Genomic DNA, 21,822 nt, shown 5'->3' on the forward strand with positions numbered 1-21,822 from the left:
CAGAGGGAACAAGTAACTTGCCCAAGGTCATGAGATTGAGAGTCACGGTGCTGGGACCTGAGCCTGGGTAACCTGGCTCCAAAGTCTGTGTTCTGAACCTCTACACTCTGTTGTGTTGTCTAGCAAAGCCAAGGCATAGATATTATTGTTGGTTTGTTGTTGTTGTTGTTGTTGTTGTTGTTTGAGACAGTTTCTCTGTGTCACCCAGGCTGGAGTGCAATGGTGCAACCTCGACTCACTGCAACCTCTGACTCCCAGATTCAAGCAATTCTCCTGCCTCGGCCTCCTGAGTAGCTGGGATTACAGGCGCCTGCCACCACACCTAGCTAATTTTTTGTATTTTTAGTGGAGACGGGGTTTCACCATGTTGGCCAGGCTGGTCTCGAATTCCTGACCTCAGGTGATCCACCTGCCTTGTCCTTCCAAAGTGCTGGGATTACAGGCATGAGCCACCATGCCCAGCCCAGGCATAGGTATTATTATCTAATCCTTGAAGGTGAGGAAACATACAGAGAGAAAGTCACTTTTCTAAGATCATATAGATAGTATGTTGTGAGATCTGGTTTGACCATGGATTAGATTGATTTTGACACCTATGCTTAGTCTCTCCATTGCATCATGCACAACTGTGTTTACAAAAATGAGCTAATTGGGAAAAAAAGGAGGGCATTCACCCTCACCACTGCTATTCAACATAGTGCTGGAAGTTCTAGCCAGTGAAATAAGGTTAAAAAAACAAAAAAGAGAGAGAGAATAAAAAGCACACCAATAAAAAGGGAAGGAAAAGAATGGTCCATATTTGCAAATGACATGGCGGTCTACACAGAAAATTCCAAGAAATCTATAGAAAAACAATTGGAACTGGCTGGGCGCAGTGGCTCAAGCCTGTAATCCCAGCACTTTGGGAGGCCGAGGTGGGCGGATCACCTGAGGTCAGGAGTTTGAGACCAGCCTAGCCAACATGGGGAAACCCTGTCTCTACTAAAAATACAAAAATTAGCCAGGTGTGGTTGTGGGAACCTGTAATCCCAGCCACTTGGGAAGCTGAGACAGGAGAATCACTCGAACCCGGGAGGCGGAGGTTATAGTGAGCTGAGACCGCACCATTGCACTCCAGCCTGGGCAAGAAGAGCAAAACTCCATCTCAAAAATAAATAAATAAATAAATAAATACATAAATAAATAAATAAATAAGTTCTGCAAGTTCACAGGATACAAGAGAAAGACACAAAATTATTTCTGTATTTATGTATTAACAATGAACACATGAAAACTGAAATTAAAAATACAATGCCTTTTATAATTGCTCAAAAGATGAAACAATTATGTGTAAATCTAAATAAATAAGTTTAGGAATTACATGCCAAAAACTATTAAATCAAAGATCTAAATATACAGAGAAACCTAATGTGTTCATGAGTAGAAGACTCAGTAAAGATGCCAAATCTCCCCAAATTGAGTTGCAAATGTAACAGAATTCCTGTCAAAAGTTCAGCAAAATTTTCTACAGATACAGACGAAATTATTCTGAAATTTATATGGAAAGGCAAAGGCGCTAGAATAACCAAAACAATTTTCAAAAGACATTGATAAACTCAGAGGAATCACTCTTCCTCACATCAGGACTTACTAGATGTAGCTACAGTAAGGCCAGGCGTAGGGGTTCACACCTGTAACCCCAGCTCTTTGGGAGGCTGAGGCGGGTGGATTGCTTGAGGCCAGGAGTTCAAGACCGGCTTGGGCAACATGGTGAATTCCTGTCTCTAAAATCTTCTTGTATCTAAAAATACAAGAAGAAAAATTAGACGTGTACAGTGGTGTGAACCTGTAGTCCCAGCTACTTGAGAGGCTGAGGCAGGAGGATCACTTGAGTCTGGGAGGCAGAGGTTGCAGTGAGCCAAGATTGCACCATTGCACTCCAGCCTGAGTGACAGGAATAAAACCCTGTCTCAAAATATATATATGAATAAATAAATAAGTATGAATAGCTGTAGCCACAGTAATAAAGACTATGTAATACTGGCAGAGGGAAAGACACAGAGATCAATGGAATAGAATGAAAAACCTAGAAATAATGCCACACGAGTGCAACCAACTGATTTTTTAACACCCGTCTGCTTTTGCATCAACCAACTGATGTTTTACAAAGATGCAAAAGCAATTCAATATAAGAAGCGTAATATTTTTTCCAAATGGTGCTAAAGCAAAAAAAAAATTTTAAGTATCCTGACCTACATCTCACACCTTATATAAAAACTAACTAATTGAAAATGGATCATAGGCTTCAACATAAAATGTAAAACTATAAATATTTTAGAAGATAACAAAAGGGGAAATCCTTGGAGCACATGAAGAACTCTTAAACATGACACCAAAAGTGTAATTCATAAAAGAATAAATTGATAAATTGGACTTCAAAATGAAAAACTTTTACTCTGTAAAAGACTTCATTAAAAGGATAAAAAGATAAGCTATAAACTGGAAGAAATTATTTGCAAATCACATATCTAACAGAAGGCCACTTTGGAATAAAGAACTCTCAAAACTGAACAGTAAATAAATAATAATAATTCAATTAGAAAATGGGCAGCCGGGCACGGTGGCTCACGCCTATAATCCCAGCACTTTGGGAGACTGAGGCGGGCAGATCACAAGGTCAAGAGATTAAGACCATCCTGGCCAGCATGGTGAAACCCTGTATCTACTAAAAATACAAAAATTAACAGGGCGTGATGGCTTGCGCCTGTAGTCCCAGGTACTCAGGAAGCTGAGGCAGGAGAATCGCTTGAGCGCAGGAGGTGGAGGTTGCAGTGAGCCGAGATTGCACCATGCACTCCAGCCTGGCGACAGAGCGAGACTCCTTCTCAAAAGAAAAAGAAAAGAAAATGGGCAAAAGGCGCATTTCACCAAGGAGGATATACAAATGGCAAACAAGCACAGGAAACGATGTTCAACACCATTAGCCATTATGAAAATTCCAATTAAAACCACAGTGAGTTACCATTACTCACCTATTAGAACATCTGAAATAAAAAAACAGTGACAGTATCAAATACTAGCAAGGATGTGGAGAAACTAGATTTCTTGTATGTTACTGGAGTATAAAATGGTATAGCCACTCTGGAAAAATACTTGCCACTTTCTTAAAAAAAAAAAAAAAAAAGATACACTTACTATATGATCCAGCAATTGCACCCCTGGGCATTACCCCAAAGAAATGAAAACTTATGCCCACACAAAAACTGATCTATGATTGTTCATAGCAACTTTATTTGTAGTAGCCAAAAACTGGAAACAACCAATATGCTCCTTGATGGGGAGTGGTTAAAGAAACTGTGGTACACCTATGTCATGGAATCCTACTCAGTAATAAAAAGGAATAAACTACTGATACACATAAAAACTTCGATGGATCTCAAGGGCTTTATGCTGAACAACAACAAAAGAAATCTACACTCAAAAAGTCACATAGTGTATGATTCTATTTATATAACATCCCCCAAAAGACAAAATTTTAGACATGAAAAATGCATCAATGATTGCTAGAGGTAAGGGATGATGGAGAGAGTGGAGGTGAGTGTGACTATAAAGATGAAGGGGGGCCGAGCATGGTGGCTCACCCATGTAATCCCAACACTTTGGGAGGCTGAGGCAGGCGGATTGCAAAAAAACAAATGACCCCATTAAAAAGTGGACAAAAGACATGAACAGACACTTTTCAAAAGAGGTGTGGGTCACTTGAGGTCAGGAGTCCGAGACCAGCCTGGCCAACATGGTGAAACCGTATCTTTACTAAAAATACAAAAATTAGCCAGGAGTGGTGGCTTACACCTGTAGTCCCAGCTACTTGGGAGGCTGAGGCACAAGAATCGTTTGAACTGGGAAGAGGAGGTTGCAGTGAGCTGAAATCGCACCACTGTACTCCAGTCTGGACGACAGAGTGAGACTCTGTCTCAAAAAAAAAAAAAAAAAAAAAAAAAAGGGAGGAAAAGATGGCAGTGGTTCTTTTCCCAGCTCTGCTGCTTATTCTGAATTCATTTATACAACATGTGGCTCACACTATTAATTACCTAATGTATGTAAGTATAATGTATATTGGGGATGTACTTATAATACAAAATTATTTTGTTTATAATATAAGTGTATTGGGGACATATTTATAATATAAAATTATTGACCCAGCATGGTGGCTCATGCCTATAATCCCAGCAGTTTGGGAGGCCAAGGTAGGTAGATTACCTGAGGTCAGCAGTTTGAGACCAGCCTGGCCAACACAGTGAAACCCCGTCTCTACAAAAAAATACAAAAATTAGCCAGGCATGGTGGCAGGCACCTATAATCCCATCTACTCAGAAGGCTGAGGCAGGAGAATTGCTTGAACTCAGGAGGCGGAGGCTGTAGTGAGCCGAGGTCCCACCACTGCACTCCAGCTGGGCAACAAGAGCAAAACTCCGTCTCAAAATAAATAAATAAAATAAAATTATTTTGTTGTTTATCTGAAATTCCAATTTAACTGGATGTCCTGGGTTTTTGTTTGTTTAGTCTTTGCTGCTATTTTGTTTTCTGTTGTTTTACTAAATCTGACAACACAACCATGGTCCTTGCCTTTATGGAATGTATAACAAACAGTTGAATAAGAAGACAAAAAGTCTTCAAGTAACCAAAGTGATAAAGTAAAAGAACAACGGTTCTATAATCAAGACTATGGAAAATTGTTTTAGACAAGGGTAGTGATGTTTGACATGCTGGGACATAAAGAGAAGCCTGGAATCAGAATGATCAATGTAATTAGAACAGCAGGGGCTGTGGTGCAGAAAAAGGTTTGTAGTGCTCCAGGAACTAGAAGATGGCAGGGCAGCTGGAGCTAAGTGAGAAAGATAGAAGAAAGGACCCAAGAGAGTCTGGTGAGAAAAGCCGGAGCCAAATCCCACAGGACACTGAAGAAGTATCAACAGGTGTTTCGCACTCGAGAAACAATTAAGTGGGACAAACTGATCTCATCCTCACTTTTGAAAGATCAATCTGATCACTCTGTAGAGAATGGGTTTGGGCAAGCACTAGAATGAAAACAAGGAAGTTGGGTGGGAGATTATGGCTATAGATAATCCAGGCAAGAGATAATGCTGGTGACTTTGTGTAAGGCGATACCAAGCACATGCAGAGGCATGGATGAGCTTTGGAAGTAGAGTCAGCAGGAACCACTGATGGATGGGAAGGAGACAAGGGAAAGGGAGGGATCAAAGATAACTCCTCCCAGGAGGTTGAGGCTGCAGTGAGTCTTGATTGCACCACAGCACTCTGGTCTGGGCAACAGAGCAAGACTCTATTTAAAAAATAAATAAATAAATAACTCCTGGGGCTTTGGCTTAAGCAGTTGGAATAATGATAATGCTGTTTTCTAAGATGATGAAAATCATGGGATAAATGGGTTAGCAGAGTTGGGGAGTCAAACTCTCCATGACGAACATAATCTTTGAGATTCTTGAGAGACAACCAAGTAAGAATGCCAAGTAAACTCTGGAGCCCAAAGGAGAGGTCTGCTACAGAGATTGAAAAGGGAAGGTTACCAACATAAAGATCAGTGGTTCTTTTCTTTCTTTTCTTTTCTTTTCTCTTTTTAGAGACAGGATCTCACTCTGTTGCCCAGGCTGGAGTACAGTGGCACAATCATAGCTCACTGCAGCCTCAAACTCATAAGCTCAAACGATCCTCCTACCTCAGCCTCCTGAGTGGCTGGGACTACAGTCACACACCACCACGCCTGGCTAATTTATCCTTTTTTTTTTTTTTTATAGATATGGGGTCTTGCTATGTTGACCAGGCTGGACTTGAACTCCTAGCCTCAAGTGATCATCCCACCTCAGCCTCCCAAAATGCAGGTGTGAGCCACCACATGCAACCATAAATCAATGACTCTTGATCCTGGCCACTCAATAAATTACCTACAGAGCTTTTTAAAAAGTACTGCTGCCCCACATGGACGAAACTGGAGGTTATTTCTTCAGTGAAACAACCCAGGCACAGAAAGTCAAATGCTGCATGTTCTCACTCTAAGCAGGTGCCAAAAAAAGAAAAGTGTACACACGGCTGTGGAAAGTGAAATTATACACACTGGAGACTTGGAAGGGTGAAAGCTGAGGTGGGGGGTGGATGATGAGAAATTGCTTAACGAGAACAATGTTCATTGGGTTATAACGAACCTAAAAGCCCTGACTGGACCACTATGCAACCTACGCATGCAACAAAATTGCACATGTGCCCAAACATTTGTTTATTTTTAAATTTTTTAAATTTCACCTTCAATTTTAGATTTGCGGGGTACATGTACAGCTCTTCTACGTGGGTATATTGCATGATGCTGAGGCTTGGGGTACGATAGATCCCATTACCCACGTAGTGAGCACAGTACCTACCAGTTAGTTTTTCTACCCTTGACCCCTTCTTTCCACCCCCCAAGTAGTCCCCAGTGTCTATTGTTGCCATCTTTACATCTATGAGCACATTTATTTAGCTCCCACTTATGACTGAGAACATGCAGTCTTTGGTCTTCTGTTCTTGCGTTAATTCGCTTAGGATAATGGCCTCCAGCTGAATCCACGTTGCTGCAAAGGACGTGATTTTGTTTGTTTGTATGGCTGCACAGTACTCCATGGTGCATACATTTTCTTCATTCAGTCCACCATTGATGGGCACCTACATTGATTCCATGACTTTGCTCTTGTGAATACTGCTGTGATGAACCCACGAGTGTAGGTGTCTTTTTGATAGAACAATTTGTTTTCCTTTGGGTATATACCCAGTAATGAGATTGCTGGGTCGAATGGTAGTTCTGTTTTAAGTTCTTTGAGAAATCTCCAAACTGCTTTCCATGGTGGCTGAACTAACTTACTTACTTACATTAACTAACTTACATTAACTAACATTCCCTTTTCTCCACAGCCTCACCAACATCTATTATCTTTTCACTTTTAATAAAAGCCATTCCGACTGCTGTGAGCTGTTAATTGGTTTCTTACTGTGGTTTTGATTTGTATTTCTCTGATGATTAGAAATGCTGAGCATTTTTTTGTTTGTTGACTGCTTGTATGTCTGTTTTGTTTTGTTTTAGATAGGGTTTTGCTCTTGTTGCCCAGGCTGGAGTGCAATGGCGTAATCATGGCTCACTGCAATCTCTGCCCCGTGGGTGCAAACGATTCTCCTGCCTCAGCCTCCCAAGTTGCTGGGATTACAGACACATACCAACACGTCTGGCTAATTTTTGTATTTTTAGTGGAGACGGGGTTTCACGATGTTGGCCAGGCTGGTCTTGAACTCCTGACCTCAGGTGATCTGCCCACCTCTTTTAAGAAATCCGTTCATGTCTTTTGCTCACTTTTTAATGGGGTCATTTGTGTTTTTGCTGGTTGAATTGTTTAAGTTCCATATTACACTTCTTTTGGATGCATAGTTTGTTAATATTTTCTCCTGTTCTCCAGGTTGTCTTTTTACTCTGTTGACAGTTTCTTTTCCTGTGCAGAAGCTCTTTCATTTAATTAGATTCCATTTGCCAATTTTTGTTTTTGTTGCAAGTTGCTTTTGAGGACTTAGCCATAAATTATTTCCCAAGACCAATGTCCAAACTGGTGTTTCCTACATTTTCTTCTAGAATTTTTAGTCTCAGGTATTACATATAAGTCTTTAACCTATCCTGAGTTAATTTTGTGGTGACAGAGGTCCAGTTTCATTCTTTTGCATATGGCTAGCCAGTTATCCCAACACCATTTACTGAATAGAGTGTCCTTTCTCGATTGTTTATCTTTATCAACTTTGTCAAAGGTCAGTTGGTTGTAAATGTGTGGCTTTATTTCTGGGTTCTCTATCCTGTTCCATTGGTCTACGTTTCTATTTTCATACCACTTCCATGCTGTTTTTGTTACTGTAGCCTTAGAGTATAGTTTCAGTCCAGGACTATGATACCTTCAGCTTTGTTCTTTTTGCTAAGGATTGCTTTGGCTATTGGGGCTTTTTTTTTTTTTTTTTTTTTTTGGCTCCATGTGAGCTGTAGAATAGTTCCTTCTAATTCTGTGAAGAATGGCTTTGATAGTTTGATAGAAATAACATTGAATCCATAGACTGTTTTGGGCAGTATGGCCATTTTAACAATATTGATTCTTCCAGTCCATGAGCATGGAATGTTTTTCCATTTGTGTGTCATTTATGATTTCTTTCAGCAGTATTTTGTAGTTCTCCTTGTAGAGATCTTTCTCCTCCTTGGTTAGAGGAATTCCCAGACAGATAGGTTATTTTTTGTGTGGTCATTATAAATGGGGTTGCATTCTTGATTTGGATCTCAGCTTGATCATTATTGATGTGTAGAAATGCTACTGATGTTTGCACATTGATTTCCGTATCCTGAAACTTTACTGAGGTCGTTTATCCATCCTAGGAGCCTTTTGGTAGAGACTTTAGGATTTTCTAGATATAGAATTATATCATCAGGGAAGAGATATAATTTGACATATTCTTTCCCTGTTTGGATTACTTTTTCTGTCTCTTGCTTGATTGCTCTGGTTAGGATTTCCAGTACTATTGTTATTGGAAAGCGGTCCCAATCCATATCCCAAGAGAGGGTTTTTGGATCTTGCGGAAGAAAAAACTCAGGGCAAGTGCACAAAGTGAAAGCAAATTTATCAGGAAAGTGAAAGAAAAAAAGAATGGCTACTCCAAAGACAGAGCAGCCCTGGGGGCTGCTGGTTGCCCATTTTTATAGTTATTTCTTGATGCTAAACAAGGGGTGGATTATTCATGCCTCCCCTTTTTACACCATATAGGGTAACTTCCTCACATTGCCATAGAATTTGTAAACTATCATGGCGCTGTTGGGAGTGTAGCAGTGAGGACAGAGGTCACCCTCGTGGGCATCTTGATTTTGGTAGGTTTTAGCTGACTTCTTTGCTGCAACCTGTTTTATCAGCAAGGTCTTTATGATCTGTATTTTGTGCCAACCTCATATCTCATCCTGTGACTTAAATGCCTTAACTGTCTGGGAATCCAGCCCAGTAGGTCTCTCAGCCTCATTCTAGCCAGCTCCTATTTAAGATGGAGTTACTCTGGTTCAAACACCTCTGACACTATGTTGAGTAGGAGTAGTGAGAGTGTTGGCCCATAAATTTGTACAAATAAATGTTCATACTGCTCTGTGAAAAATAATAATAATAATAATTTGCACCCACCAAAAAAGTGCTGCTGCCTAAGCAAATTAACCATTAATAAACTAGAATTTCTGCACGTGGAACCCAGGCATCAGATCTTCTAAGAAACGCTTACATGTGGAGATCGGAGAAAAGAGGAGGATCAAGCAAAAGAAGATTGGAAAGAAGTGGACAATGATAGAGGAAGGAAACCAGGATATGTGGCTCCTGGAAGCTGAGAGAGGGCTGTTTTAAAAGGGAGATAAGATACTCCTGCACAAGGATTTTGTGAGCACTGAAAGAATGCATGCATATGGAAGCACTTTGTAAGCTGTTAATTGATGAACAAATACTACATGAAGTATTACTATCATCTTAAGGAAAAAAATCCTTCTCCCCTAGTACAACATCTGTGTGCTTAGAGAAAGAACTTAGAAAAGCGCTGGGAGGGGGGCCCAGCCCCAGCACTTATACTTATGAGAATTAACCAAAAATCTTTACAGTTATGAGGTTAAACAAATTAATGTTCATTATGCTTAACTCAATGCCTAGTATATCATCATCATCACTATGTAATAATGATGATGATAGATAATAGATAGTGCTTCCTATGTGTTAGGCAATGTTCTAAGTGCTTTATATCTATTCAGGTAGCATTCAAGAATGATGAGCTATTGCTGTTTCTTTTGTTATTATTATTAATTCCAAATGGTTTGGTTTCCTTAGTGGGCATTAAGGGAGGTTATAGATGCTGGTTTGGCGTTCCAGAGGCACTACCGTTCTGATGTGAGGTTAATGATGTCCCCTGAGACCTCTCTAGAAGTAGCAGAGAAAGTGGGGAGGGGGCTTCCCTAGAACAGAGACCCACAGGTCTCCAGAACTGTGTGTCAGCTCTAGGGCCACCTGGCAGACAGCAGAACTGTCCTATGGGAGGGCTGTGTCCCACTGTGATAACTGAATTCCTTCATGTAGGCTGTGCTTTAGGCCTGTTCAGAGCTATATGTGAAGGTGTCTGGACATGATAAGAACTTTATCTGGGTTCTTCAACTCAACTATTATTTACTGACCACTCATAGGCACCAGTGTATCTAAGCCTGTCATTGACTTTGAGAAGTAGAGATGGTTATCCCCATTCTCCAGGTCAGGAAGCTGAGGCTTACAGAGGCTAAATAACTTGCCCAAATTCACACAGCCAGTTAGCATCAGAGCCAGGACTGAAACTGGAATACCCTAAATTCAAGTTCTGACTTCTTCATCTCCCATGCATGTCATTTTTTTTTTAACCAAGTTTTGAGGAGGTAGGGCTATGGCCAAATTTTAAAAACCAAAACCAAGACCTAGAAAGACTTCACCTTCAATATGCTAGCAGGGGAAGGGAAATGGGCAAAGGACATAGGTAATTTGCAGAAGAGGCACACAAACACCAAAAATAAAAAAGTAAATAAATGCAAACACACATTTTAAACATTTTAAACACACATTTAAAAAATATACACACATCATTTTAAGCCCATGAGATTCATTTTTTAGATGTATAAAAGTCAGAAAATAACAAGCCTTGGTAAGGATATGGGTAACACAACCCCAAGACACTATTGTAGATTTGTGCAATGACCACAGAGAGCAAGATAATTGTATCTAAAAATGTTTAAGAAATGCTCACTCCTGAATCGTTTGAACCCAAGAAGTGGAGGTTGCAGTGAGCCAAGATCACACCACTGCACTCCAGCCTCAGCCACAGAGCAAGACTCTGTCTCAGAAAAAGAAATGCTCACTTCCTACAACCCAGCAATTCTACTCTAAGTAGAGTCTACAGAGAAACTTCTCTCACTTGTGTGCAAGGAGAAACATACAAGGACATTTCCATCGGTAACAGGAAACAGGAAACTATTTAAATGTCCAATATTAGAGAATGGATACATTAAAAGAGGTAAATTCATACTACATACTGTCTAGCAGTTCAAGTGAATAGACTAGATCAAAATATACCATATATGAATAGATCTGAAATAGGCAGACTTGATGGGAAAAGGCAGGTTTGCAGAACGATGCATGGAATATGGTATCACTGACTAAAAGAAGTGATTTGTAGGAAAAGTATAGGTCCTTGAACTAGCACAGAGTGAAGAAGGGACATATTTAGGGCCAGAGGATCTGTGGTTCAAACTTCTTGACATGTTTGTGTCAAAACTCTCCTCACATTTTTCCAACTCCCTCCTCACCACTGTCTCCCCCTCCCTCCCTTCCTCCTTTCTTCTCTTAGAATCTCCTAATCTAGGTTCCATGAGTGCGTTTCAGAGAAACTGTAAATCCCCTAACATTTTAAGTAAAAAAAATTGTATTTATGAATATTTTTCTGGGGAATGGGTCCATGTCTTTCATCAGATTCTCAGAGAGGTTACAGACCCATAAGATTAAAATTCATGGAAAAAAATGTTCAGAGCATAAATGTAGCTTTGATGCAGTTTCACTGGTCTATCATGCCTTGGGAGTAGGAGTTATTTCTCATCAGAAGGAAAAAAAAAAAACGAGAGAGAGAAAATGTGAAGTGATTTGTTCTGACCCTGTTTCCACTCGTCCTGTGCCCTAGGAGAAAATGCACTGCCTTAAGAAATAGAAACATCTCCATCCTTCCTGGCCTGCCGGGCCGCTCATCCATCATCTCAGGCAGGCTCTGGGTAAATGCAGCCAGCTTCCTTTTCTGCCATTCATGACCCTTTCCATCAGATATCGGGGTCTGACTCTGGCCAGCGTGTTGACAATTATGAAGATTTTTCTAACCCAGCCCAACAGCCTCTGCACCATCAGAACACTCCAGCTAAGGAAACTACAAGAGATCAGAAGGGATAAACAGTTTTACAAAGATGCCCCAGGAGAGTGTGCAAATTCATAGGTCCAAGTACAACAACAAGGAGTCCCCAGGGCCTGAGGATGCTGGGATTGAATTAGGCTTCTCCACCATCTAGAGTTGTGGGATGCCATAGTTCTCTGCTCTAAACTCACAGGTCCTCTGGGGAGACCAGTGAGATGAAAGCTATCAATGCACACATCTTGGGGCAGCTGATGGTCAGCCATGTGGCTCTGCTGATCCTGACTGGCTTGCTCTCATGTCCAGGTGTCAGCTGGCTATCCAGGCACCTGGACTGGCCTCTGCGGGGCGGCTGGGCTGCTTCAGCTCTCCTGCAAGTGTCTCTCATGCTCCAGCACACAAGTCTGGGCATGTTCTCACGGTGAGGGCAGAGGGACAAGAGACAGCAAGTGCCAGCATGCAAGCCTATTTCAAGGCTCTGTTTGCATCACATCTGCAAATACCACATTGGCCAAAGCAAGTCACAGGACCCAGCCTGGAGTCACGGACAGGTCTTGATGCCCTGCCTACAGTGAGAAAGCATGGCAAGCCAAGTGAGAATCTGCAATATTTTTTAAATAATTTCACCTTTTATTTTAGTTTCAGGGGGTACATTTGCAGTCTTGTTGTGTTAGTACATTGCATGATGCTGAGGGTTGCAGTATGCTCAATCCCATCACCCAGGTAGTGAGCATAGTATTCAATAGTTGTTCAACGCCTCCCCCCATCTCTTCCTCCCCACTCTAGTAGCCCGCAGTGTCTGTTGTTTCCATCTTTATGTCCATGAGTACCCAACATTTAGCTTCCACTTATAAGTGAGAACATGTAGTCTTTGGTTTTCTATTCTTGCATTAATTCACTTAGGATAATGGCCTCCAGCAGTACCCATGTTGCTGCAAATGAAATGACTGGGTTCTTTATGGCTGTGTAGTATTCCATGGTATATATACACCACAATTTCTTTATCCAATCCACCACTGATGGGCACCTAGGCTGATTCCATGTCTTTGCTATTGTGGATAGCGCTGCAATCAACATGTGAGAGTCCATGTGCTTTTTTGATAGAATGATTTGTTTTCTGTTGGCTATATACCCAGTTATGGGATTGCTGGGTCAAATGGTAGTTCTGTTTTAAGTTCATTGAGAAATCTCCAGACTACTTTCTACAGTGGCTGAACTAGTTTACATTCCCAACCACAGTGTATAAGCAAGAACCTGCATTTTGAGGTCAAGCTCTGCTTCTCACCAGCTACGCTGATGTCTTTTAAGTTCTCTGAGCAAATAAGACACTACTTTTCATCTATCTGATTAGTGAAGTTTTTTTTAATGTAATAATACACAGTGAATAATAAGGCAAAGAAACAGGCACCTGAATATGCTCTTGGTGGGATTTTACTCTGTTTTCTACAGCAACTGAATCATACTTATCATGGTGGATTGCAAAAATATCCCCTAATTCTTCTCATCTTTGTATGCACTCCCCTTTACAATGTTACTTAGCAGCTCCTACCTCCATGAATCTGGGTTAGTCATGGGCCTTGCTTAGGCCAAGGAGAGAATGGGAAATGTAATGCAACAGAGGCTTGAACATTGGAATTGCCTCCTTTGCTGTGCTTGGAAGCCTGAGGCCACCATGTGAATGAGCCCAAGCCAGACTGCTATAGAATGAGAGGCCACGTGGAGGAAAACTGAGGTGCCTCAGCTGACCTTAGAAGCATGAGCAAGCCCAGTTAAGATCAGCCAAGCCTGGTCTAGAACAGAAAAGCCAACCACCTGAGCCCACCCCTAGTTGCCAAATCCCAGAATTATGCATGAGCTAGTAAAAGATGCCAATTCATTGTATCACATCCTCATTAAGGTCAGTGTCTTTCATAAGCAGAGCTGTGATGTAGCTCCATTTGACAAATATTTATTAAGCCTATTATTATATGCTAGGATTGTCTAGGCACTGATGAAATAAAATGAAAAAAATAAAAAATGAAAAAATGTGTCTGCCCTCACGAAGCTTACATTCTAGAGGTAAGAGACAGAATATTGTTTTGTTTTTTTTGAGATAGGGTCTTGCATTGTCACCCAGGCTGGAGTGCAATGGCGCAATCATAGCTCACTGCAGCCTCAACCTCCCAGGCTCAGGCAATTTTCCCCACTCAGCCTCCTAAGTAGCTGGGACTGCAAGCCCACTCCACTGTGCCACCTGATTTTTTACTTGTTTGTGGTAAAGATGAGGTCTTATTGCCCAGGCTGGTCTCCAACTCCTGGGCTCAAACAATCCTTCCACTTCGACCTCCCAAAGTGCTGGAATGACAGGCGTGAGCCACCATGCCCAACCATAGAATTATTTTATTTTTTTTAATTACTAAGTGTAACAGATTGAACAAGAGTGATGAGTTGCTCTGGAGAAACAGTAACACTATGTATAACACTATGATCCAGGAACCTTTCAAATGAGGATGGAGAGTGTTGAGAGGGGTTATAATAGTAAATGAGAAGGCCAGATGAAACCTCTATAAGGAGCTGACCGAGTGAAGATCTGAAGCAGGTGAGGAAATGAGCCTCACTGATATCTGGAGAGGAGTCTTCCAGGGTGAGGGAATAGTTAAGAACAGTTTCTGAGGATGGGCTGGGGCCAAGAAGTGTATAGGATTCAAAGACAGAGAAGTAAAAGGGGGGCCTGATTGCATCGGGTCATGTGGCGACTCTAAGGAATCTTTTGTAAATTCTTGTATAGATCTAATATTTTAACCACGTATGTGGTTTATAATTTTTAAAAAACATATATAGATCAAAAACAGGCTGGGCGCAGTGGCTCATGCCTATGATATCAGCACTTTGGGAGGCCAAGGTGGGTGGATCACCTGAGGTCAGGAGTTCAAGACCAGCCTGGGCAACATGGTGAAACCCCTGTCTTTACCAAAAATACAAAAATTAGCCAGGCGTGGTGGTGCGTGCCTGTAATCCCAGCTACTCAGGAGGCTGAGGCAGGAGAATCGCTTCAACCCGGAAGGCAGAGGTTGCAGTGAGCTGAGATCACATCATTGCACTCCAGCCTGGGTGTCAGAGGGAGACTCCGTCTCAAAAATGCATACCTGTGTGTGTGTCAAAAACAAATAGCAATCCTGAGCTGCACCCACGGATTGCAGTATTAATGCACTCTACATGAATTTTATTATAATCCCTGGCCCCAAATTCATAGAGCTTGCCGGAGACAGCAAAAGAGAGATGTCATTTTTGGGCACAAGCTGCCCTCTGCTGTTCACTTTTGGATTAACAGCCACCGTTATCACCTAAAGAAGCAAATGCTGTCCTGGTGGAAAACAGGTAACTAGTTATCAGGACACCCGTCTTCCTTGCCAATAAGTTCAACTATCTCCAGAAGCTCTTAAAAAACAATATAAGAGGAAAGGATATCTCCCAAATCTTCATCATTCATTTCTATCCAAATATTACACTATCACTTTTTTCTTTTCTTTCTCTCTTTCTTTGTCTTGTCTTGTCCAGTCCTGTCCTGTCCTGTCCTGTCTTTCTGATGGGTCTTGCTGTCTTGCTCAGGCCGGAGTGCAGTGCTGTGATCATACCTCACAGAAGCCTCAAATTCCCAGGCTCAAGCGATCCTCCTGCTTTAAACTTCCAGCTGGGACTACAGGTGCACACCACCCTGCCTGGCTAATATTTTCATCTTTTGTAGACAGGGTCTCACTATATTGCCCAGTCTGGTCTTGAACTCCTGGGCTCAAGGGATCCTCCCGCCTCAGCCTCCCAAAGTGCTGAGATTACAGTCACAAGTAACCAACCCTGGCCTATATATATATATGTGTGTGCGTATATGTATATACATGTGTGTGTGTGTGTGTGTGTGTGTGTATATATATATTTTTTTTTTTTTTTTTTTTGAGATGAAGTCTCACTCTGTCACCTAGGCTGGAGTGCAGTGGTGTGATCTCGGCTCACTGCAACCTCCACCTACCAGGTTCAAGTGATTCTCCTGCCTCAGCCTCCTGAGTACCTGGGATTACAGGCACCCACCACCATGCCCAGCTAATTTTTTGTATTTTTAGTAGAGATGGGGTTTCACTATGTTGGCCAAGCTGGTCTCAAATGCCTGACCTCGTGATCCACATGCCTCAGCCTCCTGAAGTGCTGGGATAACAGGCATGAGCCACTGCACCCGCCTTATTTTTTATTTTTTTAAGATTTTTTTAAAAGCAGTTTTAGGGTCATAGCCACATTAGGAGGAAGGCAGAGAGATTTCCCATACACCCCCTTCCCCTACCCATGCATAGCCTCCCCCATGATCAACATCCTCCACCAGAGTGGTACAATTGTTGCAACTGAGGCACCTACACTGATGCGTCATTATCACCAAAGTCCCTAATTTACATTAGGGTTCACACTTGACGTTGCATATTCTGTGGGTCTGGACAAAGGTATAATGCCATGTATCCACCATTACAGTATCACACAGAGTATTTTCACTGCCCTAAACTTCTGTGTTCCGCCTATTCATCCCTACCTACCCACCCCTAAACCTTGGCAATCACTAACCTTTTTATTGTCTCCATGGTTTTGCCTGAAAATCTGAAAAGGCTGTATACTGTATGATTCCAACTGTATGACCTCCTGGAAAAGGCAAAACTGTTTAAAGATCTAAAATATTCACCCACTTGTTCATTTGATGTTCTGCAAATGCCTGTGAGGTGAGCTGTGTGGGCAGTGTTAGCCCTTTTTGCAGATGAGAGAACTGAAACTTTGGAAACTTGTAGAACTTGCATTTAGTCTCATTAGCCAGTGCATGGTAAAACCAGGATGACAGTCAGAACGTTCTAACTCAGCTGGGTGCAGTGGCTCACGCCTGTAACCCCAACACTTTGGGAGGCCAAGGTGGCAGGATCGCTTGAGGCCAGGAGCTTGAGACTGGCCTGGGAAATACGGGGAGTCCCCCATCTCAACAACAACAAAAAAATTTAATTAGCTGGGCATGGTAATGCATACCTGTAGTCCCAGCTACTCAGGAGGATGAGGCTAGAGGATTGCTTAAGCATCAAGTCTGCAGTGAGCTATGACTGCATCACGGCACTCTGGCCTGGGTGACAGAGCAAGACCTTGCCTCTTAAAAAAATAAAATATGTCCGGGCACGATGGCTCACGCCTGTAATCCCAATACTTTGGGAGGCCAAGGCAGGTGGATACTAAAAATGCAAAAATTAGCCAGGCATGGTGGCACACACCTGTAGTCTCAGCTACTTGGGAGGCTGAGGCAGGAGAATGGCTTGAATCTGGAAGGTGGAGGTTGCAATGAGCCAAGATCACACCACTGCATTCCCGCCTGGACAATAGAGTGAGATTCTATCTCAACAACAAAAAATAAATAAGGGCCGGGCGCGGTGGCTCAAGCCTGTAATCCCAGCACTTTGGGAGGCCGAGACGGGTGGATCACGAGGTCAGGAGATCAAGACCATCCTGGCTAACACGGTGAAACCCCGTCTCTACTAAAAAATACAAAAACTAGCCGGGCGAGGTGGCGGGCGCCTGTAGTCCCAGCTACTGGGGAGGCTGAGGCAGGAGAATGGCGGAAACCTGGGAGGCGGAGCTTGCAGTGAGCTGAGATCCGGCCACTGCACTCCAGTCCGGGCGACAGAGCAAGACTCCGCCTCAAAAAAAAAAATAAATAAATAAATAAATAAATAAGAACCTTCCAACCCACTTCGGTACAACTGAAGTACAAAGAGGGTAGAAGACTTGCTCAGCATCACACAAATTTTAAGCAACAAATCCAAGATAAAAAGCCATGAGTTTTCATCACTCTAACCACAGACATGTCCAAGGAGAAGCCCAGGTAAAGACCCAGGGAGGAGACGGCCATCTACAAGTCAAGAACAGAGACCTCAGAATCAGCCCTGCCAATACCTCGATCTCAGGCTTCTAGCCTCCTGAATTGTGAAAAAATACATTTCTATTGTTTAAGCCATCCAATTTGTAGTACTTTGTTATAGCAAATGACTACAAAGGGTCTCCTCTTCTTGATAATGATATGATCATTATATTAGAAATGTCATACAAATGAAGTGAACAGAGCAAACAGTAATTACAGGCAGAACAGCATATGTGCCAGCCAGTTCTACCTCGGCGGAAGCTCCAGGAAGTTGTTCAGAAGGCTTTTGAACAGCGGACTGAGTTTAAGAGTGAATGAGGGCTTAGGGTGTAAATTCAAGGGATTGGGCTGCTGCTGGGAGCTCAGGATATTCTTGGCTACTGCAGCCCTACTTTACCTTTCATTGGCATGGTCATAACTTAGGTGGAAAATGTTGATTGTTTAATCATGTTGCCTTACTTTTTGACCTGATAACCATTGATCAGTGGAAAGAAACACCTGCACAAGTCAAAGCAGGGCTCATTCCTCGGACGGCTTTGTGAATTGGCTTACTAGCACTCAAGAGAGCTTACTGCCTTGTTTGCTTTCTTTATCCCTTGCTGTTACTGAGAAAGATTTGCCCTGATTAGAGAAATTAGGATATACAGAAGGAGTCAACAAACTGCATCAATAATCTCCAATTAAAAGACAAGGACTCAATATAAGGATAGACAAACCGATCGATGGAACAGAATAGAGTACAGGAATAGACCCACACATATTGAATCCACTTATTTTTCACAAAGGTACCAGGTCAATGCAATGGAGAAAGAGAATTTTTTAATAAAATGATGCTGGATTCGATATCCATATAGAAAAAATATAAAAGAACTTCTACCTCTACTTCACTTCATATATAAAAATGAATTAGGGTACATGTTCTCAGGGTTTCCTGAGGGCTGTGTCATGGGCAAAAAATGTTTTTCAATAACAAAATTTAAAGGCTGGGCATGGTGGCTCACGCCTGTAATCCCAACACTTTGGGAGGCCGAGGCTGGTGGAACACCTGAGGTCAGGAGTTCAAGACCAGCCTGGCCAACATGGTGAAACCCACCTCTACTAAAAATACAAAAATTAGTTGGGCATCCTGGCGGGTGCCTGTAATCCCAGCTACTCAGGAGGCTGAGGCAGGAGAATCACTTGAACCCAGGAGGTGGAGGTTGTAGTGAGCTATCGTGCCACTGCACTCCAGTCTGGGTGACAGAGCGAGACTCCATCTCAAAAAAAAAAAAGTAATGAATATTAATTATTAATGGAACATTTACAGGGTTAGGTCCCACAGTGTGATAAAAAGGCTCATGTATATTCTGTCATGTAATCCTAGGAGATGGGTGTTGGTACTGATTACATGGGAACATGAAGCTTAGTAAATTTAAGTTAGTGGCTCTCAATGGCATGCTAATATCATCTTGGGACATTTTATTTTTTAAAAAATTCTGATGATTGGGCTTCATCCCAAGTCTACTGGGTTAGAATCTCTGTGGATGGTGTCCAAGCATCTGTATTTTGTAAGTGCTCTCAGAGGTGACACTGATGTACAACCAGGGCTGAGAACCAATGTGAATGTTAGAGAGACTGGAATTCAGGGCTTTACTGCCACTTCATATACAGAAGATGATATAGATATAGATGTTGATAGTAATATCAATATATATAGACATAGATGATATAGACAGAAGTACAGATGTACATACACCTAGTGTATTAGTCCATTTCACACTGCTATAAGGAACTACCTGAGACTAGATCATTTATAATGAAAAGAGGTTTAATTCACTCACGGTTCCACATGACTGGAGAAGCCTCAGGAAACTTACAATAATGGTGGAAGGAGATGGGGAAGCAAGGCACATCATATGTGGTGGCAGGAGAGAGCGCGAGCTAGGAAGGAAGTGCCACAATTTTTTTTTTCTTTTTTTTTAGACAGGGTCTTGTTGTGTCACCCAGGTTGGAATGCAATGGTGTGATCTTGGCTCACTGTAATCTCTGCCTCCCAGGTTCAAGTGATTCTTCCGCCTCAGTCTCCCAAGTAGCTGGGATTATAGGTGTGCACCACCATACCCAGTTAATTTTTGTATTTTCAGTAGACACAGGGTTTTGCCATGTTGGCCAGGCTGGACTCGAACTCCTGATCTCAGGTGATCTGCCTGCTTCAACCCCACAAAGTGCTGGGATTACAAGCATGAGCCACTGCACCCAGCCTACACTTTTAAACCATCAGATCTCATGAGAACTCACTCACTATCACAAGAACAGCTTTGGCGCTGGGCGTGGTGGCTCACGCCTGTACTCCCAACACTGGGAGGCTAAGGCAGGTGGATCACCTAAGGTCAGGAGTTTGAGACCAGCCTGGCCAACATGGTGAAACCCCGTCTCTACTAAAAATACAAAAAAAATTAGGCAGGCATGGTGGTGGGCGCCTGTAATCCCAGCTACTCAGGAGGCTGAGGCAGAATAATTGCTTGAACCCAGGAGGTGGAGGTTGCAATGAGCCGAGATCGTGCCACTGCACTCCAGCCCAGGCGACAAGAGTGAAACTCCGTCTCAAAAAAAAAAAGAACAGCTTTCGCAAAACTGCCCCCATGATCCAATTACCTCCCATCAAGTCCCTCCCCCAACACGTGGGGATTACAATTTGAGACGAGATTTAGGTGGGGACACAGAGACAAACTCTATGACCTAGTATTGAATTTGTTTTCAATTATTGATGAACATCTCAAGTATAAAACCGACTGGCACTGTTTCCTCTCCTCACTCCTTTCAGTACTTCCATCCTCATGTTGCTGCTTTCTCTTGTGGTCACTGAAACTCCTGAGCAGTGAGAGTCCAGATAACTCAGAAACTGACGAATCAGAATGGATGCTGGACTTATCGCTGGAGCAGGATTGAGAGGTTAACGTTTTGATCACTGGATCCTGAAGAGTGAGGATTCCAAGGGAGAGCAGCAGTAGGGAGCCATTCAGAGGGCTCAAGAAAGCAGCTGTTTTCCAACTGAAAGTAATGCCAGTGTCTGCCTGTGCCTTGATTTATTGAGAATTATGTGGCAGATACTGTGATACATACTTAATAAACATTATTTTATTCCGTTTGGTCATTGTTGAAAACATTTCCTTTTTTTTTTTTGAGACAGGTCTCCCTCTGCCACCTAGGCTGGAGTGCAGTGGTACAATCATAACTCGCTGTAGCCTCAAACTCCTGGGCTCAAGCAATCTTCCCATGTCAGTCTCTTGTGTAGCTAGGACTACAGACATGCCCCACCACACCTGGGTAATTTTTTCAGGGGAAGGGGGGCACTGACAGGGTCTCACTATGTTGCTCAGGCTGGTCTCGAACTCCTGACTGTGCCTCAGCCTCCCAAAGTTCTGGGATTACAGACATAAACCACCATGCCCAGCCAGGTCTGAGTATTTTTTAAAGGTAACGTTAAGATGGCCTGCCTCTCAGACATCTATTTCATGTCTCTACTCAAGGATTGCTTCTTGCGTGTTGGGAGGAAAACGAAGAAGCTAGCAGGCAGTCTGCAGTCCACACTGGGCTGCCCCCACCAGCTGTCCTGTGCCTGGCAGCGCTGCTTTCAGCCCCATTCATTTCCAACTCCAAGGGGGTTTGTCACTTTGAAGGTTGTTGCCACATTTCCATCCTGAAGTGGCAGCTCCAGTTGTGTTTCCCAGATAATTTCCAAGATGCTAATTGCCACCTGCTGATTTCCTGTAAACACTGTACTTTACACATGTGATTAATCAGAGAGCTGTGGACTGTTCCGAAGAAATGTGTGTGCATGTTTGTGTGTGCGTTTCATTACCGTGGTGGATTTACATCACGGGCAATGTTTGCTCACAAAGCTGCATTAGCAAAACAGCAGGGAAAACAAAATTACAAAATACCATAAACTGCAA

General features: G+C 42.4%; 1 protein-coding gene across 1 annotated transcript in view; it reads right to left on the reverse strand.

The window, feature by feature from the left end:
• Positions 1-1,482: 1,482 nt before the first annotated feature.
• Positions 1,483-21,822, reverse strand: part of LOC117087470 (translation initiation factor IF-2-like) — a 33,899-nt gene continuing 13,559 nt past the window's right edge. Inside the window, exon 3 of the transcript XR_004438822.1 lies at positions 1,483-1,780. The gene's annotated coding sequence lies outside the window, so the exon portion shown is untranslated. The remainder of the gene's footprint in view (positions 1,781-21,822) is intronic.

The sequence above is a fragment of the Trachypithecus francoisi genome, unplaced genomic scaffold, assembly GCF_009764315.1.
Source record: "Trachypithecus francoisi isolate TF-2019V2 unplaced genomic scaffold, Tfra_2.0 Lachesis_group10, whole genome shotgun sequence".
In the NCBI taxonomy this organism is placed as follows: Eukaryota; Metazoa; Chordata; class Mammalia; order Primates; family Cercopithecidae; genus Trachypithecus; species Trachypithecus francoisi.